Below are 25,823 nucleotides of genomic sequence, written 5' to 3' on the forward strand. Positions count from 1 at the left end.
GGGCTTTATTCCACATGAAGTTGAGGTATCCTACAAATTTTTCTTTAAGAAATAGTCTAACAGCCATTCTTCCTGTTCTAGTGCAGCCCGAAAGGAAAATAAATGGCAGACTTGAGCCATCAACCATCCATAGGCCAAGTTTCCAAAATATAGACATTTTGGCTCCAACAGAAATATTTCCAAAAGGTTATATATGAAAACAAGGAGAGGAATTATTGTTATAACACCACGGGTGAGCTTTTTCAGCCAAAGATTGCATATGTTATTTTGATTTTAGACCATTGGATAGATTAATCAGAAGCCTCCATAGAAGTGTTTGAACCAAAGGAAACTTGTCCTTTCTGCCAAAACTCCGCTGAGTCATTAACAGAATATAATAAAGATTTGAGGAAAAGTTGTCATAAATTCTTTACAGGAGGAACATCCATCCAGAAACTTTTGCAAATTCCACCCATATTTTAGGTGGAGACTGGACTGGGCTGTTGTGCGATTTGAAGAGGTCTAAAGAAAACTTCTCTGTCATCTGACTAATGTTTAATAAGAATCAGTTCTCAAACTGAGCAAAGAGAAAGGAGAATGGGCCTCATGACTTTTTAGGGACTGCCACCTTTCAAGAGATTTTTTTTTTTAATTTTTTTTTTTTTTTTGGCTTTTTAGGGCCACTCCCACAGCATATGGAGGTTCCCAGGCTAGGCCTGGTCTAATCAGAACTACAGCTGCCGGCCTATGCCACAGCCACAGCCATGCCAGGTCCGAGCCACGTCTGTGAACTACACCACAGCTCATGGCAACACCGGATCTCTAACCCACTGAGTGAGGCCATGGATCGAAACCAAAACCTCATGGTACCTAGGTGGATTCGTTTCTGCTGCGCCAGGATGGGGACTCCTCAAGTACTTTTCATATGAGGTGAGAACACATGTAACCTTTACAACCTCTAATCTGTATAAAGAGGACATGGATGGGAAGATTGAGGTACCGAGAAGTAATTATTACCGTATCTCCTTTTACAGGTGGAGACAGTGATGCTCACCAAGTTTAAATATCTTGCTGAAATTCATATGCCTTATATATGAATGGCTGGAATCTGAATCCTCCATGAACAGTAATTCCAAGATTGCTTTAGTGACGATACACACACAGAGATACTGCCAATGTCTGTTTCTCAGCACATGGGAAAGTAAGTTTGACTAAAAAGCCTCTGCTTGGAAAGATTCATTAGGGCTGGATTAAAATCCTGGCTAACTAACCAGCATGAAAATTCAGTGAATTCTTTAACTTTTAGCATCTTCATCTGTAAAATAATTTTTAGCATGACTTATCACCCACCCACATGTATTGAGTTACCTTGTCTGACTTTTCAAAACCTACCTTTACCGAACATGTTCAAGCTAATTTCCTTAAGGCACAGTAAGTGTAACAAGTCAGAAATTAAAATACCAACACCAAAATAGAAAAAAAAAGTAGACAAAAAAGTTCCTGGAAGAAAAAAAAAAAAAGAAAAGAGGTCGACTATACTAATACAAAGAGGAAGAGGCGAGGAGGCTATGATGGCAGAGTAGGAGGATGCAAAACTCCCTCCCCCTGTGAACACATCCAAAATACATCTACGTGTGGAACAGCTCCCACTGAAAACTAACTGGAGGCTGTAGAGAAAGTTCTACATACGATCAGATAGGAAGGGAAGAGAAATGATCAGGTCTGGAATGGAATCTCTGAGAGGGACTGAGAGGAAGAGGGGGATTCCATGGGCAGAGACCCTCCCTGGGGAGTGAGCTGTTCTAGCCGCATGTTGGGCTTCCCAGCTCAGGAGTCCAACACAAGGAAGATGAGCCCACCTGGCTGGTGGAAGGGCCAGTGGAACTAACGGGAAGGCTAGAGGAAGCCTGGACGCTGCTCATGAGGAGTATGCACATGCTTGCTTGCTCCCAAAGCAGGGTGGAGAGGGTAGATTGAGAGCTGCCTCAGTAGCTTCTTGGTTTCCCCAACTGAGCCTGCCTTTGCCCCAGCCTAAGCTGGTTGACCACTCCGGCTCCAGTTGCTTCACAAAGCAGCTCCACACTGGGATGAGGGCTGCCACACAGAGGCCAGAGCTTGGCTATGAGACACAGAGTGGCTCAGGCCCAAAGCCATGTCTAAGCAGGGCGGGAGCAGCTATTACTGGTACTTACACTGGCAGCACATCAGAAGCAGCCCTGACCTCTGTTTGTGGCTGGACTACCATGGCCTGTGTCTGGACCCATGCTGAGAGCCTGCACAGGCCCTTCATACCTTGTGGTCCAGTCCCACATCAGGATGAGGGCAACAAAGGCTGAAGGGAGAGCTCAGTCGTGAAAGACAAAGGAAGCTCGGAGCCAACGTGGCATTTGAACAGGGTGGGAGCAGCCTTTACAGGTACTCACAGAGGCAGTGCATCAGAAGTGGTCCAGGTCTCTGCCCCTAGCCAAATTGCGACAGCCCATGCTCCAACCCACACTGAGAACCCATACCATCCATTTTATTCCAGAATTGTTCCCATTTGGAGCAAAGATGAAGGTGCTTGAGGCAGGAGAAAGCATACACTTCTTGTAAACAAAGCCAGCTCAGACTCAACCCTCAGGGCTTCTGCTCCATCAACATAGGACCATAGCCCTGATAGGGTCATGATGACTACTGAGTAGAGGGGCAAACCTGACCAGCCACTCCATTTCCAGCCTTGACCTCCTACCAACATGATAGCTGCCAGCACATGATGAGGAAAGATTTTATTTGTGTTCACATCAGGAACAGTTCTCCTACCAAAGCCACTGTGCACACAGAGATTATACAGGAATGCTCCCATATAAGGACAGTCCTTCAAGACTGCAATGTGTAAATGTTTCACCTAATTTCATAGAGACAGAGAAAGTTAAGCAATGTAAGACAGAGGAATTTGTCTCAATGGAAGAGCAAGAGAACCCCATAAATAAAAAACTAATGAAACAGAAATAAGCAGTTTTCCAGATAAGGAATTCAAACTTTAGTAGTAAAAATGCTAACTGAATTAGAGAAAATAATAGATGAACATTGGTGAGAATTTTAACAAGGAACTAGAACTTATAAAAAGAACAAGTCAAAACTTAAGAATAAAGTTAAAATGAAAAAATGCTGAAAGGAATTAATAGTAGACCAAGTGATATAGTATTCAAGTGTCTTGGAAGATAAAAATCACCTGATCAGAATGGCAAACAGAAAAACATAATTTGAAAAAAGCTAACAGTTTAAGGGACATCCAGCACAACATCAAGTGTTCCAGCATTTACATTATAGGGTCCCAGAAGAAGAGAGATAGAAGGGGTCAAAAATGTATTTTATGGAATTATAGTTGAAAACTTCCGAAACCTGAAGAAAGAAATAGATATCCTGGTACAGGAAGCACTGAGGTCCCCAAACAAGATGAACCAAACAGAACCACACCAAGACACATTGTAATTAAAAAAGCAAAAGTTAAAGAGAGAATTCTAAAGGCAACATGAGAAAAATGAAGTCACATACAAAGGAATCTTCTTAAGCTTATGAACTTTGAAGGCCAGAAGGGAGTAGCATGATACATTCAAAGTGCTGAAATGGATAAACCTGCAACCTAGAATACTCTACCCAGGAAATTCTATCATTTAGAATTGAAGGAGAGATAAGTAACTTCTCAGACTAGCAAAAACTGAGAGTTTATCAATACTAAACCTACCCTAAAATAAATGTTAAAGGCTCTTTTTTTTTTCTTCTCTAGGTAAAAAAAGTATCTTCCCTCAGTGAAAAAGTCTATATAAGAAGAAAGAATCTATAAAAAATAAAATCCCACTAGTAAAGTCTAAAATATTGTAACAGCTGAGAGTCAACTATTTAAATAAACTGGTATGAAGATTAAAAGACAGAAAATTGACAAAACTACCATAATCAGTAAAAAGATAAATGTGAAGATGTAAAATATGGCATCAATAAGACAAAATGCTAGGGAGGGATATAAAAACGTAGATCTTTTAGAATGTGTTTAAGCTTTAATACAAGTCAAAACTACAATGAGGTATTACCTCACAACAGTCATAATGGCCATCATCAGAAAGTCTACAAACAACAGATGCTGGAGAGGGTATAGAGAAAAGGGAAGCCTCCTATACTCTTGGGGAGAATGTAAGTTGATGCAACCACTGTGGAGAATGGTATGGAGACACCTAAAAAACTAAATATAGAACTACCATATGAACCAGCAACCCCACTCCTGGGCAAACTGTAATTCAAAAAGATATATGCACCTCAATATTCACTGCAACACTGTTTATAATAGCCAAGACATGGAAGCAACCTAAATGTCCATCAACAGAGGAATGGATAAAGATGTGGTACATATATATATAATGGAATATTACTCAGCCATAAAAAAGAATGAAATAATGCAATTTGCAGCAACATAGGATGGACCTAAAGATTTTCATACCAAGTGAAGTCAGTCAGAGAAAGACAAATAGCATATGATATCACATATATGTGGAATATAATGAAATGATACAAATTAACTTATTTATAATATAGAAACAGACTCAGTTTTTTCATTGTTTTATTGAAGTATAGTTGATTTACAAGGTTGTGATAATTTCTGATGTACAACAAAGTGATTCAGTTATACATATACACACATCCATTCTCTTTCAGATTATTTTCCCACAGAGATTATCACAGAATATTGGGTAGAGTTCTCTGTGCTATACAGCAGGTCCCCATTGGCCAATTGTTCCATATACTTCAGTGTGCATATGCCAGTCCCAATGCCCCCAGCCCACCCCAACTCCCACACCTGTCCCCTTTGGTAACCCTAAGTTTTTCAAAGTCTGTGAGTCTGTAACTGTGAAACAGACTCACAGTTTTTGAAAAAAAATTTATGGCTACTAAGTAGAAATGTGGAGGGGTGATAAATTAAGAGTTTGGGATTCATATATACACACTACTATATACAAAATACATAACCAATAAGGACTTACTGTATCGCCTAGGGAACTCTACTTAATACTCTGCAATAACTATTTGGGAAGAGAATCTGAAAAAGAATGGATACATGTATATGTGTAACTGAATCACTTTGCTGTACACCTGAAACTAACACGACATTGTAAATCAACTATACTCTAAAATAAAGTAAAAATTAAATTTTAAAAATCACCAACATAAAAAAGATAGCCTCATGTATATAAAGGAGTTTATTTTGTAATAAAGTATTTTTCAAATTTTAAAAATTCACATCAAAAAGAATTATCTACAAATGAACTTAACCAAGGAGGTGAAAGACCTATAATCTGAATAGATAAAACACTGATAAAGGAATTTGAAAATGATACAAAGAAATGCAAAGATATCCTGTGTCCTTGGACTGGAAGAATATTATTAAAATATCCATCCTGGGAGTTCCCGTCGTGGCGCAGTGGTTAATGAATCCGACTAGGAACCATGAGGTTGCGGGTTCGGTTCCTGCCCTTGCTCAGTGGGTTAACGATCCGGCATTGCCGTGAGCTGTGGTGTAGGTTGCAGACGCGGATCGGATCCCGCGTTGCTGTGGCTCTGGCGTAGGCCGGTGGCTGCGGCTCCGATTCAACCCCTAGCCTGGGAACCTCCATATGCTGCGGGAGTGGCCCAAGAAATAGCAACAACAACAACAACAAAAGACAAAAGACAAAAAAAAATAAAAATAAAAAAAAAATAAAATAAAATATCCATCCTACACAGCAATTAGACAAACAAAAGAAATAAAAGGCATCCATATAGGAAGAGGAGAGATAAAACTGTCACTGTATGCAGACGACATGATACTATACATAGAAAACCCTAAGGACTCAACCCCAAAACTACTTGAACTGATTAATAAATTCAGCAAAGTAGCAGGATATAAGATTAACATTCAGAAGTCAGTTGCATTTCTGTATACCAGCAATGAAATATTAGAAAAGAAATACAAAAATACGATACCTTTTAAAATTGTACCTCACAAAATCAATACCTCGGAATACACCTGACCAAGGAGGTAAAGGACCTATATGCCGAGAACTATAAAACCTTAATCAAAGAAATCAAAGAAGACGTAAAGAAATGGAAAGATATTCCATGTTCCTGGATTGGAAAAATCAATATTGTAAAAATGGCCATACTACCCAAAGCAATCTACAGATTCAATGCAATCCCTATCAAATTACCCATGACATTTTTCACAGAACTAAAACAAACAATCCAAACATTTATATGGAACAACAAAAGACCCAGCATCGCCAAAGCAATCCTGAGAAACAAAAACCAAGCAGGAGGCATCACTCTCCCAGACTTCAAGAAATACTACAAAGCCACAGTCATCAAAACAGTGTGGTACTGGTATCAAAACAAACAGACAGACCAATGGAACAGAATAGAGAACCCGGAAATAAACCCTGACACCTATGGTCAATTAATCTTTGACAAGGGAGGCAAGAACATCAAATGGGAAAAAGAAAGTCTATTCAGCAAGCATTGCTGGGAAACCTGGACAGCTGCATGCAAAGCAATGAAACTAGAACACACCCTCACACCATGCATGAAAATAAACTCAAAATGGCTGAAAGACTTAAATATATGACAGGACACCATCAAACTCCTAGAAGAAAACATAGGCAAAACACTCTCTGACATCAACATCATGAATATTTTCTCAGGTCAGTCTCCCAAAGCAATAGAAATTAGAGCAAAAATAAACCCATGGGACCTCATCAAACTGAAAAGCTTTTGCACAGCAAAGGAAACCAAAAAGAAAACAAAAAGACAACTTACAGAATGGGAGAAAATAGTTTCAAATGATGCAACTGACAAGGGCTTAATCTCTAGAATATATAAACAACTTATACAACCCAACAGCAAAAAAGCCAATCAATCAATGGAAAAATGGGCAAAAGACCTGAATAGACATTTCTCCAAAGAAGATATACAAATGGCCAGCAAACACATGAAAAAATGCTCAACATCGCTGATCATAAGAGAAATGCAAATCAAAACGACCATGAGATACCACCTCACACCAGTCAGAATGGCCATCATTAATAAATCCACAAATAACAAGTGCTGGAGGGGCTGTGGAGAAAAGGGAACCCTCCTGCACTGTTGGTGGGAATGTAAACTGGTACAGCCACTATGGAGAACAGTTTGGCGATACCTTAGAAATCTATACAAAGAACTTCCATATGACCCAGCAACCCCTCTCTTGTGCATATATCCGGACAAAACTCTGCTTAAGAGAGACACATGCACCTGCATGTTCATTGCAGTTCTATTCACAATAGCCAAGACATGGAAACAATCCAAATGTCCATCAACAGATGACTGGATTCGGAAGAGGTGGTATATATACACAATAGAATACTACTCAGCCATAAAAAAGAATGACATCATGCCATTTGCAGCAACATGGATGGAACTAGAGACTCTCATACTGAGTGAAATGAGTCAGAAAGACAAGTACCACATGATATCACTTATAACTGGAATCTAATATCCAGCACAAATGAACATCTCCTCAGAAAAGAAAATCACAGACTTGGAGAAAAGACTTGTGGCTGCCTGATGGGAGGGGGAGGGAGTGGGAGGGATCGGGAGCTTGGGCTTATCAGACACAACTTAGAATAGATTTACAATGAGATCCTGCTGAATAGCATTGAGAACTTTGTCTAGATACTCATGTTGCAACAGAACAAAGGGTGGGGGAAAAAATGTAATTGTAATGTATACATGTAAGGATAACTTGATCCCCTTGCTGTACAGTGGGAAAATTAAAAAAAAGAAAGAAAAAACAATATCCATCCTATCCAACACAATTTAAGATTTAATGCAATTCTTACCAAGGTACCTGTGGCATTTTTCACAGAATGAGAATAATCCTATATTTTATATGGAACCACAAAAGAATATGAATTGCCAAACCAATCTTGAAAAAAAGAACAAAGCTGGAAGTATCATGTTCCCTGACTTCATACTATACTATAAAGCTACAGTAATCTAAACAGCCTGACACTGGCAGAAAAACAGACTTAGGTCAGTGGAATAGAGGTCCAAGAAATAAGCCCACACATTATGGTCAATTAATCTATGACAAAGGAGACAATGAAGAAAGTCTCTTTAATAATTGATGCTGGGAAAAATGGACAGCTACATGTAAAAGAACAAAATTAGGACATTTCCTCACACTATACAAAAAGTAAACTCACATTTAGGTCTTTGATCCATTTTAAGACCAGAAACCAAAAACCTCTTGAAGACATTATAGGCAGTACACTCTTTAACAAAAATCAAAGCAAAGCACTTCTCTAAGGCAAAGGAAATAAAAGCCAAAACAATAAATATGACAATTAAAAGCTTCTGAACAGCAGAGGAATTATTGACAAAATGAACAGAAAACCTACTGAATAGGAAAAAAATTTTGCAAGTGATGTATTGATAATGAGTTAATATTTAAAACATACAAATAGCTCATCCAACTCATGTGAAAAAACAAACAACCCAATTAAAAAATAGGTGGACTTTCAGAAGAGAAATTTTTCCAGAGGACATGTGGATGGCTAATGGGTACATGAAAAATTGTTCAACATTGCTAATCACTGGGAAATGCAAATCAAACCAGAATGAGATATCGCCTCACACCTTTCTGAATGTCTATTACTAAAAAGTTTACAAATAACAAATGTTGGCAATGATGTGCAGAAAATAGAACCCTACTACACTGTTGGTGGGATCATAAATTGGTGCAGCCATGTGAAAAACAGTATGTCAGTTCCTCAAAAAAACAAAACTAGAACTACCATATACCCAGCAGTAGAATTGCTGGATCATATCCTAAGAAAATGAAAGCGCTAATCAAAAAAGATATGGGTACCCCAGTATTCATAGCAGCATTATTTACAGTAGTCATATATAGAAGCAAGTTAAGGGTCCATCAACAGAAGAGTAGAAAAAGAAGATATAGTGTATGTAATATTCACGCACACACACACATGCAGTGGAATATTACTCAGCCACAATAATGAAGTTCTGCAATTTGCAATAATGTCTATGAACTTAGCATTATGCTTAGTGAAATACTCAAAGACAAATTATATTATCACATATTATATATGTGGAATGTAAAATATAAAATGGAATGTAAAATAACAAAACAGAAATAGATATAGAGAAGAAACTAGTAGTTACCAGTAGGGACAGTGCAGGGGGAGGGGCAAAATAGGGGTATGGGATTAAGAGACACAAACTACTATGTATAAAATAAATAAGCATCAAGGATACAGTATACAGCACAGGAAAATATAGCTGTATTTTCCTAAAATTTTAAATTCTATGTTGTACACCTGCAACTAAAACAGTATTGTAAATAAACTATTCAATAGAACAAATTAAATAATTAAAATGAACAAAAGACCCAACACAAACAAACAAAATAGAGAAGATCAACCACATTTGTAATTAAGGAAATAGAAATTAAAGCAAATACAATTTGGGGGTTACCTGATGGGTAAAACTTTGCAAGATTAATACTAATAGTACCAGAAAATTGTCATGAATAGGCAGCACTCTTTTACAGTTGGGGACTGATACTGGTATTATTTCAAGCCAAAATCCCGATTTGGGTTTCCTCCCTTTTAGCATCTGCCCATTGAATGGTTGACTCAAGAAAACTGCTGTTGCCCAAGTACATATGTTGAGCCAAGGATTTTATCCCATTAAATTTAATTTTTTTTTTCTTTTTAGGGCCACACCCGCAGCATATGGAGGTTCCCAGGCTAGGGTTCGAATCAGAGCTATAGCTGCCAGCCTATGCCACAGCCATGCAAGATCTGAGCTGCGTCTGAAACAGCTCATGGCAATGCCCGGATCCTCAGCCCAGTGAGTGAGGCCAGGGATCGAACCCACAACCTCATGATTCGTTTCCGCTGCGCCACGACGGGAACTCCTAAATTTAATTTTAATTATCATATTAATCCTATCAAGTGAATGAAATATTCATCTGTTAACTTAAAAAAAAAAAAAACAACAACAACAGCATCTCAATGAGGTCAAGTAACTTATCCAAGATATCCTCCTCCAAGTAGGAGAATCTGTGTTTACCCGACACTACTGATTTGCTGACTATCCTGGGTAGATTGTCTCTACCTCTTCTAACATCCGCACTACTTTGCTATCCTGAGATCATATATTCTCCGTGGGCATGGAATAGTTTTACTCTGTCTCACCCTTGGTATCAAGCATGATTATTTCACATGAAGTTTTTATTGGAAAATATACATATTTGAGAGTAGCCTTTCTGTTTGTACCGTTGCTAATTTAGTTAAGAAAACTTATCTTCAGAGTCGATGTTAATCTTTACAGTATGGCAGGATAGTGCATCAAAATTACTTCACCCAAGATTGTCTTACCCTTTTTTGTCTTTTTTTCTTTTTAAAGCTTCATTGAAATACAGTTGATTCACAGGATTATGATAATTTCTGCTGTACAACAAAGTGATTCAGTTTTACATGTACATACATCCATTATTTTTTCAGATTCTACCTCAACATAAAAAGGCCATAAATGACAAACCCACAGCTAACATCATTCTCAATGGTGAAAAGCTGAAAGAATCCCCACTAAGATCAGGAACAAGACAAGGACGTCCACTCCTCGCACTTTTATTCAACATAGTTTTGGAAGTCATAGCCATGCAATCAAAGAAAAAGAAATAAAAAGAATTCAAATTGGAAAGAAAGAAGTACAACTATGATTGTTTGCAGATGACATGATACTATACCTATAAAATTCTTTTTTTTTTTTTTTTGTCTTTTTTTGCTATTTCTTGGGCTGCTCCCACGGCATATGGAGGTTCCCAGGCTAGGGGTCGAATTGGAGCTGTAGCCACTGGCCTACTCCAGAGCCACAGCAACGCAGGATCCAAGCCACGTCTGCAACCTACACCATAGCTCACGGCAACGCCGGATCGTTAACCCACGGAGCAAGGGCAGGGACCAAACCCGCAACCTCATGGTTCCTAGTCGGATTCGTTAACCACTGCGCCACGACGGGAACTCCTATACCTAGAAAATTCTAAAGATGCTACCCAGAAAACTGTTAGAGCTCATCAATGAATTTGGTAAAGTTTCAGGATTGCCTTACCTTAATAAATAATCAGGGAGAAATAAAACATGATTTCAGATAAAAATCTAGAGTGCTTATTTACCACAGATTATCATGGAAATAACCATTAGAAGAGGTATTTTAGCTAAAAAAAAATGTGACTTCAGAAGTAAATCATGTGATTCAAGAAACAATGGCACTGTATCAATACATATTACTTAAACTACGGAGGCCACAGCTATGGCTCCTGGGCCTCATGCTTCCCCCTGAAGCATAAGCCGGCTGACTCTCAGGTACCTGTGGCTGCCTGGGCTGCAAAAAGTGGGCCCCAGGTGCACAGTCTTAGGAACCCCTGCATCTGCAGCTCCCACACCAGATGTGCCTGGGCAGAGGCTGGCAGCAGGTGAATGGTGGGTGACTACACCTGCAGGGGACTTTGCCATCAGTCTGCCTGACCTGTGGAGGAAGATCCAGCAGCTCACCATCCCCTCCCTCTTCACCACCATTTAGGACACACTTCAGGGACTCATTTGGGGATTCCCAGCAACTTCCAGGAAGGAGGCATGGTCCTCTCTGATGCCAGCTCCATGCCGACCGTCTGCCACTGTGACTCTTCTCCCATAACCTTGCACTGCCTGGCACCCTCCAGAAAGGACTTAAAAGAGACTAAAGCCAGAGAGGGACCTGGGATCAACTGAAGAGAGGTCCCAGGAGGTGGTGCATTGGAAAAAGACCCTGTGAGATTGGAAATAGTTAATACTGGAGCAGTATGACTGTTAATGAAGCCAAAGAGAAATTTAAAAAGTCACGAGAGAGACCTTAATTAGAGACAGTTTACATTCAGATTACCTGTTAACAATCAGGTGGACCAACCAATATACAAAGTAACACCAGATGAGAAATTCAGATTGGATGTGAATCATTAAGTCCAAGTTTCAGCAATTTAACAGCATAGTGCATCTGATCTACTGCTTTGTTCAGGTGTGCAAGGGTAACTGGATGGGCTGGAAGCCCCCCCAGTGACACTGTTCACCTTCATCTGTTCAAAACACTCTACACATCAACACTGGCCTCACTGTATTAGTCAGTTTGTGCTGCCATAACAAAAACCCCAGAGACTAGGTAAATTAAACAAAGAAACTTATTTTCTCATGGATCTAGAGGCTGGCTGGTCCAACACCAAGGTCTGGCAGAGTTTGGCTTCTGGTGAAAATTCTCTTTGTTGTTTTGTAGCTACCTATCTTTTCCCCGAGGCCTTACGTGGAGAGAAAGTGAGCAAAAGAGAAAACTGGAGGAGGAGCTCTCATACTCCTGCATCTTCTTAGAAAATCATGGTTCTGTTCACCCCATGATCTCATTTAACTTTAATTACCTCCTAAAGAAACACATGAAAAAAATGTTCAACATCACTCATTATTAGAGAGATGCAAATCAAAACTACTCTGAGGTACTACCTTACACCAGCCAGAATGGCCATCATCTAAAAGTCTACAAACAATAAGTGCTGGAGAGAGTGTGGAGAAAAAGGAACCCTAGTACACTGTTGGTGGGATTGTAAATTGGTGAAACCACTGTGGAAAGCAGAATGGAGATGCCTCAGAAAACTAAACATAGAACTACTATTTGATCCAGCAAGCCCACTCCTGGGCATCTATCCAGAGAAAACCACAACTCGCAAAGACATATGTACTCCAAGGTTCATTGCAGCACTATTTACAATAGCCAAGACATGGAAACAACCTAAATGTCCATCGACAGAGGAGTGGATCCAGAAGATGTGGTACATATACACAATGGACTATTACTCAGACATCAAAAAGAACGAAATACCAGCAGTTTTTGCAACATGGATGGACCTAGAAACTATCATGCTAAGTGAAGTCAGCTGTACAATGAGACACCAACATCCGATGCTTTCACTGACATGTGGAATCTGAAAAAAGGACAGACTGAACTTCTTTGCAGAACAGATGCTGACTCACAGACACTGAAAAACTTACGGTCTCTGGAGGAGACAGTTTGGGGGGTGGGGGGATGTGCCTGGGCTGTGGGATGGAAATCCTGTGAAATCAGATTGTTATGATCATTATACAACTACAGATGTGATAAATTCATTTGAGTAATAAAAATTAAAAAAACCAAAAACCAAAAAACAAAACAAAACAAAAAGGACTCTATCCAGGTGCAGTCACATTGAGGGCTAGGGTTTCAACTTACAAATTTTGCTTACAACAGAATTTAGTCCATTAACAAATTTACCTTTATCATCTGGGGACTGCCTTTATTTATAGTACCAAAAGCTACTTGGAAGAATATAAATTTCAGCTGTCTATGAATGCAGCCATGTAAAAGAGCACCAAAACTTGAATGACCACGCTGGAATGCTTTCCAAGGACAGCTGAAGTCAATCTAATTTCAGTGCATGAAGTGGTAACTAGGTACTTAAACTTACCCCAAAGATTTTTCCCTGGGTGATTTTTTTTCCCTTCCTAAGGTGGGCTCTAGAAAGGCTATAGGAGTTGTTATCAGAATTACCTGCCTTTCCATTAGGTCAAAGTTCCTATCACAGGCAGTGGATCAAAAGATCTTCATAGGAGCACTGAAGATGTGGAAGGAATCAAGTTAGCATAAGCTTAACTCCAATTTTATATGCATGGCAACCAGAGTCTACTTTTGAACATTTTACATTTTGCATTCTTATGTACCTACAGGTTTTGTTAAACAAATCATGCTTGTGAGTATTTATCCTCATTTTTATACAGTTAACCAAATCCACCCAAAAAGAGGACCATGAAATCCTGTAATTTTTTTGTCTTTTTACTACCGTTATGAACTCTTTCGTGTGAATAAATATGACAACGTGAATGAATACTTTTATGTGAATGGACACTGTAATAAAAGGAGTGTGGTTTGAGAGTTATTTCAAACTTACGGTTTCCTTTGCTTTTTCTTTTTACAGCCACACCTGTGGCATATGGATGTTCCCTGGCTAGGGGTCGAATTGGAGCTGCACCTGCTGGCCTATGTGACCACAGACACAGCAACCCCAGAGCTCAGCTGCATCTGTGACCTATGCTGCAGCTTGCAGCAATGCCGGATACTTAACCCACTGAGCAAGGTCAGGGATCGAATTTGCCTCCTCTTGGACACTATGTTGCATTCTTAACATGCTGAGCCACAGCGAGAACTCTTAAACTTATTATTCCAACAAGAGATTTTCTCTTTTCCTTTCAGGCTACAGACAAGAATGGCATGCTGGGAGTTCCCATCATGGCACAGAGGTTAACGAATCCGACTAGGAACCATGAGGTTGTGGGCTTGATCCCTGGCCTTGCTTAGTGGGTTAAGGATCCGGCGTTGCCGTGAGCTGTGGTGTAGGTTGCAAACATGGCTCAGATCCCACGTTGCTGTGGCTCTGGTATAGGCCAGCAGCTACAGCTCTGATTCGACCCCTAGACTGGGAACCTCCATATGCCACGGGAGCGACCCAAGAAATGCCAAAAAAGACCAAAAAAAAAAAAAAAAAAAAAGAATGGCATGCTGTACAGGTGCAGCTTGATTGCAATAAGTAAAACTAAAGTAACACAGACTCTACCCTGTTGAAGTAGGTGGTCCCAACCTGTTGTCACATCTAAAGTGGTACTTAGTGGTAAATTGATAGCCTAGACATTTATTTATAAATGAGAAGAAATGAATGTACATCATGAAGGATTTAAATCAAATATCTGTTTGACTGGATAAATAGTACTTTTTTAAATTTAAGAGATATGGTAATAAAATGAAGTGGCAGAAATGCACTGAATAGAAAATAAGGAAACAATAAAAAGCATGAGTCTGCTATGCTTGGGTTTACTGTTTCCAACTGTTTTCAACTTTCTTTTTTTTAAAAAAATTTTTTATTACTCAGTGCATTTTATTACATTTATTATCATTGTACAATGATCATCACAACTAAATTTTACAGCATTTCCATTCCAAACCCTCAGTGCATCCCCCAACCCCCAACCTGTCTCATTTGGAAACCATAAGTTTTTTCAAGTCTGTGAGTCAGTATCTGTTTTGCAAAGTACACTGTGTCCTTTTTTTTTAGATTCCACATGTAAGTGGAAGTATTCGATGTGGGTGCTATTATCTGACTGACTTCACTTAGCATGATAATTTCTAAGTCCATCCATGTCAACTTTCTTCTTATGTCTTTTGATTGTTCATTAAGACAATTTTACAAAGAACAGTTACATGAATTGGAAAGAAATGGTGAATATAAAATAGAAGAGGGTCCTAAATAGAAGATAATGTAACTGTCAGCCAAAAAGATAAGAAAATGTGTAAATGCTGTTGACGCATAAGAAGCATGAGGGCATTTTCTAGGCATATGCTAGTCATGTAAAAATCAATAGCATTCCTATCTGCCAAAGTAACCAATTAAGAAACATAACCAGCAAACAGTTTGCATTGTGGACATCTACAAATCAGTAAGATAAAAGCAAACAACAAAGAGAAAAATGTGCAAAGGATATTAACCAGATATTCACAGATGAACAAATCTGTGTACACAATAAATATATGAAAATGTCCTCAAGCTCACTAGTAATCAGATAACTTCCAGTTAATGTAATAAGTTGTTTAATACCCATAACAGTGACAGTATTTTAAAAGGATTAAAGTAGCAAATATTGTTAAGGATGTCACTGTGTGGAACTCATCCACCTTTGGTGGGAGTGAAAAATGGTATAACTGGTTTGGAAACAATTCTGTTTTTTTCTATTTATATTACCTAAAGTAGTTCATTCACAGAAGCACAAGGACCCATGTTTAAAAATGTGTATTCTAGCAGTGCTTGTAATAATGTAAGCTGAGGAGTTCCCATCGTGGCTCAGTGGTTGGCGAATCCGACTATGAACCATGAGGTTGCGGGTTCGATCCCTGGCCTTGCTCAGTGGGTTGAGGATCTGGCGTTGCTGTGAGCTGTGGTGTAGGTTGCAGACGCGGCTTGGATCCTGCGTTGCTGTGGCTCTGGAGTAGGCTGGCCGCTACAGCTCCGATGGGACCCCTAGCCTGGGAACCTCCATATGCCGTGGGAGCGGCCCAAGAAATGGCAAAAAGACAAAAAAAAAAAAAAATGCGTGCTGAAAACAACCTAAATAGTCTTCACTGTAATACTATAACTACCGCTATTATAATTTATAGTGTTTTTATAGAAAGGAATACAGCAGTTAAAACAAATAAATAACTACATGTATTTGTAGGCTGTATTTCAGAGGCAGTGTTCACCCAGGAAAAAGCAAACACAAATTAAAGAATAATGTGTACCACATGATACAATGTAAATGCAATTTAAAAGAGGCGAAGTCATTTCATATACATAAGATCGGTATTAAAAAGGTCTGAGGAATGAGAAACACAAAATTGAGAATGAAGGTTGAGGAGAGCATGAAGAAGGGGGCAGTCTGGAAATCCAAACTTATCTGCTATGTTTTATAATTTAAATATGGCAAAATATTCAAATTTTGGTTCTGGCTACACAGGTATTATTATGTTATGTAATTCTATGCTTGTATGAATTATTTCATAATGAAAATGCTTTTTAAAAGGCAATTAGAACCGTGTTAGCCCAAAGAATTGTTAGCTGTTTCAATCTGTCCCCAAAGCCATAATTTTCCAATTTTTCAAAAATCTATTTACCAATTGAGAGTTTTTCCCCAGTGATCATATAGCAAACTATTGCTAGATGGAACTCCTATAACCAGCTTTCTAGGTCCAAAAGAATTCTGTGCAGCAAAATGCTGAATTTCTGTTTTAGGAATTGACTATATTCAGAGACACTCAAAGAAGAAGAGATTTTAAAAATTATCTAATGACTATTTTTAAAACTGTTTTACAGCAAAGTTTTGTTTTATTTTCAAATGAATTCTTACCCAAACTCCAATCTATAAAGCATATACAAATGGATCTGTTCTGCTCCACTAAACCCCTTCCTGGATAAAAGGAACCAGGGCTCCTTGGAAAAATGGCTAATTCCAGTCTGAGGCAGGGAACATATTTGATAAGCCTGGGACATCTTGTGCCATAGCAAGAACACACTCAAAGGTTAACGGTGTTATATGAAAAGGACACAGGAGACAATTTGAAGGTGCTCTCACTAGCCTAAGATGGGACATTTGGGAATCAAAAACAATAATGACTTCAATGCATTAAATACATCAAATAACCTCAGGATCTACAATTTGCTAATCACACCAAGAACGAAGACAAAACCAAAACAAAATCAACAATCCCCAGTGATGACCGCAGAAAGTGACTGAGCACAAACACTTCTCTGAAAATTTGTTAGGCAATGGATAAGATGCGAACAAACAAGAAACCCAGAAATCTGCTTCTTTACATGTTTTTTCCTGCCCTGCTAGGATTTGAAAATCACTGAAACAGGGCATCCTTCCACAGGACACTTAATCTCCTCTAAGAACGTCCTGCAATGGGCTGCTCTCATAGCTTCTGCCAGTGCTGGGGGTAGGGGTTGGGGGCCCAACCCCTGCTCTCTTGAGCTACCCATTAAAACCTTAACAGCATTACTTTAAAAAATTTTTTTTATTGGGGTATAGTTGATATACAACGTTGTATTAGCACCATGATTACAGCAAAGTGGATCAGCTATACATATATCCATTCTTTCCCCACCATAGGTTATTATAGAACATTGAGTAAACCGCCCTGCACTATACAGTAGGTTCTTGTTAATTATCTGTTTTATATATAGTAGTGTATATTAATCACATCCTCCCAATTCATTCTGCCCCCGCCATGCTTTCCCCTTTGGGAATCCTAAATTTAATTTTGAAATCGTTGAGTTTCTGTTTTATAAATAAGTTCTTGTGTATCACTTTTTAATAGATTACACATGTAAGTGTTATATGATACTTGTCTTTCTCTGTCTGGCTTACCTCACTTAATATGATAATCTCTAGGTCCATCCATGTTGCTGCAAATGGCATTATTTTATTCTTTTTTTTTATGGCTGAAGAATATTCCGTTGCATATATGTACCACATCTTTTTTATCCAATCCTCTGTCACTGGACATTTAAGTTGCTTCCATGTCTTGGCTATTGTAAATAGTGCAACAATGAACATTGGGGTGCATGTATCTTTTCAAATTATGGTTTTCTGCAGATATATGCCCAGGAGTGGGATTGCTGGATCATATGGTAGGTCTATATTTAGTTTTTAAGGAATCTCCATGATTCTCCGTAATGGTTGTAACAATTTACATTCCCACCAACAGTGTAGGAGGGTTCCCTTTTCTCCACACCTTGTTCAGCATTTGTCGTTTGCACACTTTTTGATGATGTTTTTTCTGACTGGTGTGTCAGCATTGCTTTTAAGAACACTTTCCCTCAAATAACTTTAAGGTTTGTGTTTCTACAGCTTGCATCCACTGGGTCCTTTTCTCCAATCAGGCATTAAAAATAAAGATCCCAGGAGTTCCCATCGTGGCTCAGTGGTGAACGAATCCTACTAAAAACCATGAGGTTGTGGGTTTGATCCCTGGCCTCGCTCAGTGGGTTAAGGATCCGGCATTGCCGTGAGCTGCGGTGTAGGTTGCAGATGTGGCTTGGATCCTGCGTTGCTGTGGCTCTGGTGTAGGGTGGCAGCTACACCTCCGATGGGACCCCTAGCCTGGGGACCTCCATGTGCTGTGGGAGCGGCCCAAGAAATGGCAAAAAGACAAAAAGACAAAAAAAAGAAAAAGAAAAAAGAAGACCCCAACCCTCTTCAAAATGACCACATTTTAAGTGTGGGCAGGCCTGTCAGGTGTCCACCTGTCAGAGCCTTGTTACACACCTCTAATTCCTTCCTTTAATGCTTGCTCATATGACACAGTTTTTGCTGCCTTTCCATCTGGGTCTATTGGATATACTATGGTTTATTTCATCTTTCCCTTAGTTATAAATGCACTGAGAATTAAAGATGAAACACCCCCCAGGTGGAACATAACCAATCTGCATGATGAGGAATTACTGGGAGTATCTGTTAACATATCCCATACGATCATTTGGCTAGATAACCAGGGCACAAAAAAGCAGCACGGTGCATAGAACTTTGTAGGTTTGTAAATCTGGTGCTACTCAGTAATCACTGCACAGCTTTAAAAAGTTACCAATAAGGAAGAAGAATGATTTCCCCCTCAGAAACTCATCATGGGTACTTTTCACACACATTGCAAGGGGATAAAAACCTGATGTTGGGAATAGGATTTCGTTTTGCTTCATGCCATGCAATTTGTGCCTGAGACTTAATGGCATGTAAGAGACACTGAGAACATAGCTCTCTCCTATATGTACTTTCTGAAAATAACCTGGCAGGCTCTTAGTGAAATAATTACCGTACTCTATTGCTTCATGAAAAATTGATTTGCTATATTTTCTTCTTAGTTTTTATATGAATAGAAAATAAGAACAAAATGTAATTGGGATGATTGCAGGGTGGCTGAATATTCTCATTTGGGGAAACTTTAAACTTTAGGTCAGTTTTGGAAAATGGCTCATGACTTGCAAAACTTTTCAAAACAACAGTAGGTATTCTGTTGTGTGGCTCTTTGATTTACAGTAAGCTCAGGAAAAATGAGATCCTTTTGGTCTGGGAAGGAAGTGAGAGCAAGGAATAAATGCATCTATGAAGGAGGCATCTTCTACATGCTAGCTATTACATTTATTGTTCTCATTATAGCATAAATAAAGGTCATCAGAAAAGGACCACTTAAGATATATTATGAGTCGTCATGGATTGTGCCCGTACTAATTTTTATACACTCTTTCTGATGCTTTCAAGTGTTTGAAATTATTCGATGTTATTTAAGTGTTGCATTTTTCTCAAAGCATCACTCTGCCTTAGGCAGTTAGAAAATGAGAAAGCATAGGCTTAGGAAAGACATAGCAACAGCAGGAGAAGCAGCAAATGGAGCATTTGAAGGGCTGAAGATTGAGAGGCTACAGTGTCACAGAACAAGCCTAACGATGAATGTTTCATTTATTCAGCAGCTTTTTAAAATTAAACGAATACTATGAGCCAGGTACTGTGCAAGCTGCAGGGTGTAATAATGAATAATGACTACATTTTTGTTTTTGTGTTCATGCAGTTTACCGTCTAGAGGGGAAGACTGACATTGAATGAATACATTATATAAAACATTAATTAACTGCTGTTGTCATACCTGACATGAAATGTACTTTAGATCTGTGATGAGAGGGAAAGACAAGGGCATTCATCTAATCCAGGGAAAAGGGTGACACCAGTCTCCTCTTGGGCAGCTGGAGTTCAACAGAGAACAGGGGCTCCTGAGGGGAGAGGGTAGGCATGTGGGTTATTTAGGGTAATTCTTCTTCAGCCAGAAAGCTAAATGCCCTGACACCAGCTTGGCAGATTCAAGGCAATGTGTCCAGAGCAGACTGAAAAACTTTTATAATTGATAAGAGACATAAAGTGAGGCTGCATGGACAGGAAAAATCAGATCACCCAGGGCTTTGCAAATGATGTAAAGTTTTGCCTTAGACACAATGCAGCCAATGAAGATCTTGGAGTAACGTGATTTCACCTTCAAGTTTAAAATGTCATTTTGGCTATTACAGATTGAAAGGAAAGATTTATTTTTATGTGTTGTTAGTTCTTTCTCTGTGGAGTGACCTGGGGCAAGTAGCTTCAGGTGTATCCACCGAGCCTCAGTGAGACCGCTGGCAGAATCGAGGAAAGAAATGAAATAATTCTGAAGACAAAACAGCTCTTTAAGTCTGTGACCTGAATTACCCTGACATTCTTACTTTGTTCCTGTGCCTCGGCAAATTTGATTTCCTTTAACTGTTAGCAATAACTCCTACGCCAGCTCTTAACATAATTTGCTCTTTAAGAACCACGTCTCAAAAGTGTGATTGTCAAAGGCAGTTATGAATTGGAAAGGAGGGAACAAAATTATCATTTATGCAGATAATGTGATTGTCTCCCTAGAAATTCTAAGCCTCACTTAAAAAAAAAAAAAAGAAAAAACAGTAAGAACTAAAAAGAGAGCCCAGAAAGAAGGCTAGGTACAAATAAATCTTCAAATAATCAAGAAATTTTCCACATAACAGCAATAACCAGGCAGGAAAAAAAGAGATAAAAGCAGTTTATAATAATAAAATACATGTGTAGTGGGTTGAATGGTGGCCCCTCAAAAGATATGTCTAACCAGAATCTGAGAATGTGACCTTATTTAGAAGAAATGTCACAACAACAACCCCCCCCAAAAAAAAAGTGTCACCGCAGGTAGATCTTGAGATGAGTTTACCTGGATTACCTGGTAGGCTCTAAATCCTATTACAAGTGTGTTTATAAGATAGAGACTCAAGGTGACATGAACAGAAAAGAGAGTGAGGCCATCTGAAGACAGAGACAGATATTAGAGTGATGCAGCCATAACCCAAACAATTCCTGGAGCCACCAGAAGCTGAGGGAGGCGGCAAGTCTTCTCCCATAGGGACTTCGGAGGGGGTGCATTCCTCTTGTCACCTCAATTTTGGCTTGGGGCTCGCAGAATAGATTTCTATTGTTTCAAGCTAATAAGACAGTAGTGATTTGTTGCATCAGCCACAGGAAACTAATACAACATCTAAGGCCCCTAACTCCTCTCCTGCTGTGTTCCTTATCCTGATAAAGGGAAAACCTCTTCTCTTTTTTTGAGCATAGGTCACCTGGCTGCTATCTCTGTGGCAAGGACTGAATGAACCAACGTGCAGCCAGAATTATTCTCCGTTCAGAACCTGATGCAAAGGGATGTGGGTTTGAGGACAGTTAAACTTGAAGAAAGAAAATCGCTTTCCAAATATGAGACCGTGCTTTAGTTCCTGTACAAGCACTTAAATTTGGATCTTTGGGTCTCTCCCTGCTGCAGTTCATACCACTGTATTTTCCATAAGGACTCGTGAGGGGAGAGAGATCATATGTTACCAAAACCGAGAAACACTTGTGTGTACGTATGTGTGTGGACAGAAAAAAAGAGTTTGAAGAGTTGCTTTGGAATCCTGCCACTGCTGCTTTTCCCCCCTCATTCTTGGCAACCTCGCTTGTGTCTCCTTAAGCCTCATATTGTTTATTTTGAGCTGGAGTTAATATCTTCTCCAATTTACCTTATAAAGTTAGTTTTAAAGATCAAGGGAATGGTATCAAAGATGATTTTGCAGACTATGAAATTTTAAAAAACAAAAATTAGTTAATATTACCGAGTATTTAGTTTCCAGTAGAACTTCAGTAACTCTTCATCAAATACATATAACTTGAAAAAATAAATAAATGCACCCCAATGTTCATTGCAGTGCTATGCGAAATAGCCAAGACATGGAAGTGGAAGCAACCTAAATGTCCACTGACAGAGGAATGAATGAAGATGTGGCACACATGCAATGGACTATTATTCAGTCATAAAAAGAGAAGGAAATAATGCCATTTGCAGCAACATGGCTGGACCCAGAAATGATCATACTGAGTGAAGTCACACAGAGAAAAACAAATATATGATATCACTTGTATGTGGAATCTTATAAAAATGATATGGAAAAACTTATTTATATAACAAACTCACAGATTTCAAAAACAATCTCATGGTTATCATGGTGAAACCAATGGTGGGAGGAAAAATTGTGAGGGTGGGAATAACATAAACACACTACTATATAAAATAGATGATTAAAGAGAACCTACTGTATAGCACAAGAAAATCTGCTCAGTGGTATGTAATAACCTACATGGGAAAAAACAATGGATATATTTACATGAGTGACTGATTCATGTTGCTGCACACCTGAAACTAATACAACACTGTAAGCTAACTCTACTCCAATAAAATTAAATTTAAATAAAATGCATAAATGTGAGGGTGGTTTTGTGAAGAGTTTGAAATCATGGACCGAAGTGTTCTCATGTGTTCTGTGAGAGAACTGTTCTAGGTCCGTGCTTCTCCAGCTGCCTCACCATGAAAATCATCTGGGGAACTTAAAAAACACACTCTCCAAAAAATCCAAAGAAAATTTCTTAGAAAGAGCCTTACAAAGAGTGTTTTTAATCACTCCTGCTAGTGTGAGCAGGCCAACACTGAGAAGCATTACACTCTATCACTGACGTTTCCGAAACTCAAGTTCAAGGTTGCCTTGGCTTTTTCGCTATTAACATTATTCCCATCCCTTCTGATTTTGCATAATGAAAATGTGGCTGTCTTGAAAAAAATCCCCAAATCACCTAAACAAAGAGTAAAAATGATGCCAACTACTCTGAATCCTCTGTCTTAAATGATTTTAAGCACCCAGATATTCTCAAATATCCAGGTGTTTTTCACTGTGGTTCACAAGACTTCTAACTGCATGGGTTCTGTTTTCATTTTTCATGTGAAATAAAGGAAAGAATGAAACAAAGAGCACCTCTTACGCTTCGGGAATTGTTGAGGCCATTCAACAGGTACAATTCTCAAAATCACCTTATGAGACATTATTAGACGCAATTTACAAAGGACTGGAGTTGAGGGAAACACAGGGGATTTCGCCGGAGAAGTCAGTTATAGGTTGTTGAATCTAAAGTCAAATCAAATATTGCCTGATGCAAAGAATCTGCATATTTACTCTCCACGACACTAGGTTCTGTATAGTGATGCTAAGAGAGAGTCTAGTGTTCCAGGAGACGAGAAAACGATCAAGAGGACAAACCCAGTTTATCTGGATCATTACAACAGGCTTAGCCTTCATCTATCCATTTCTTTATAATTCATATTTACCTCAAACCCCCCCCCCCATGATCCCCATCTATACTTCCTGATGTTTTTAAGAGGACTTCAAACATATGCTTCTATTAGACTTGTGATGCTTTGGAATGATCACAGGCTTTGTCATAAAAATCTAAATTAACTCTCTCTCCAAGATGATCTCCCGTGATACCTATCACCTCCTGCCCTTGTGTAATGTTTTCCCACAATGAATAGGGCTGATCCAACAGGACTAATAACTAATAGGACATTATAGAAATGACAGTTATGACTTTCAATGCTGGGGCATAAAAGGCTCCGTGTCTTCCTCCTATTCTTCTAAATTAAAGTATAGTTGATTTACAGTGTGGTGCCAATTTCTGCTGCACAGCATCATGACCCAGTCACTATACATACACACACACACACCTTCTTTTTCTCTTACTATCTTCCATCGTGTTCTGTCCCAAGAGACTGGATATAGTCCCCTGAGCTGTACAGTAGGATCACATTGCTTATCCATTCTAAACGTCATAGTTTGCATCTACCAACCCCAAACTCCCAGTCCACTCCCTCCCTCCTCTCTCCCCTTTGGTGGGATCACCTGCTTTGTGGTGAAGTCACCATCTATAATGAGTATTCTCAAGCATCCCTTTAGAGACCCACATGGTGAAGAATGGCGGTCTTCTGCTAGGAGTCAGCCCCTGCTCACTAGCCATCTGAGTGAACCATCTGGAAATGGATCCTTTAACCACAGCTGAGCCTTTGGATGACACTCCAAAACCTCTTAAGAGACCGAGCCAGGATGACCAAGCTAAGCCACCTCTGAATTCCTGAACCAAAGACTGTGAGAAAATACTTATCATTTTAGCTACTCCATGTTGGGGACACATTATGCTTTAACTTCTTTTCCTCTTTTCGTCACCTCTCCTTTCTATCTTGTCTTTCCTCCTTTTTTTCCTTCTCTCCATTCATTCTCCTTTGTTCTCATCCTTTGCTCTCTTTTCACCTGCTCCCCCTTTTCCTTTCCTGCTTTTTTGTCCTTCCAACCTTCCTCCCCTTCCTCTTTCCTCCTTCCCAATTCCCTTCCTCCCCGTCACAAAGTTATAATGAGTGCTTCTTTCATGCTGGGTGTCCCGGAGCTATAGAAAAAATAAGAACAAAACAAAACATATAGTTCTACTCTCAAAGGAGAGTTTAATGCTCATTGGCTTATGAACACAAAAACAGACCGTTTCTGTGCCATTTTGTACCTTGTATAATAAATTCACGAAGTGGGAGCTTGGGGAGGAAGTTATTTCCCTCTTAAGGAGTTAACAAAAGTTCACCAGAGGGATGGCGAGGGGCAGTGGAAGGACTCATCTGACCCAAGGTAAGAAAGAATCAGTTCTGGGAGCTGCTAGTCATAGCACTTTTGCCAAAGCACAAGTTATTAAGGATAGAGGAAGAGATTAAATGATCATTTAATCCAGGACTAAACAGTAAGGACCATGATACCATAAAAAGTGTAGATGTGAAATATTCACATCAAGTTCTCTGAGCCTTGGGTGGCTTTCCTATAAGGCACGGGCATAGTAGGCACCTCATAAGTCTGTGTGATGGAGAAAACACCTGATGGAAAACCTGACCTCTAGTAGGTGCTTGGTTGGTGCTTCCCTTCCTCCATAATCATACCTTTCAAACTTTAGATCTCAAATTGTCCTCTGAGGTCTACCTTCCATTCCAGGGTGTGGATAGACTAAGACTCTATGAGAGACATGATAATAAAGCCTCAAGACTTGTTTCTCCATCAATATATATTGAGATAAGTCTTTCCCCCCTTTCGTGGTTACCACTTGGGTAGCTGATAGATATCATTTGACTTTGTATCATTTAACGCTGGGGAGAAAATAGTTGGAAGAGGAAAGGGAAAGAAGCCTTTTGAGAAGTTTTTGCTCTAAGAGCCTCCCTTC

At 39.2% G+C, this 25,823-nt stretch overlaps 1 protein-coding gene across 1 annotated transcript in view; it reads left to right on the forward strand.

Annotated features, from left to right (window-relative positions):
* The window catches only part of LOC102167986 (uncharacterized), a 573,390-nt gene extending 560,875 nt beyond the window's left edge, over positions 1-12,515 (forward strand). Inside the window, exons 7-8 of the transcript XR_014843339.1 lie at positions 1,014-1,180; positions 10,551-12,515. The gene's annotated coding sequence lies outside the window, so the exon portion shown is untranslated. The remainder of the gene's footprint in view (positions 1-1,013; positions 1,181-10,550) is intronic.
* Positions 12,516-25,823: the final 13,308 nt, after the last annotated feature.

The sequence above is a fragment of the Sus scrofa genome, chromosome 4, assembly GCF_054392235.1.
Source record: "Sus scrofa isolate SSC_HxYL_T2T_F1_AM1 chromosome 4, Sscrofa_HxYL_maternal_Yorkshire_Landrace_v2.0, whole genome shotgun sequence".
NCBI lineage: Eukaryota > Metazoa > Chordata > Mammalia > Artiodactyla > Suidae > Sus > Sus scrofa.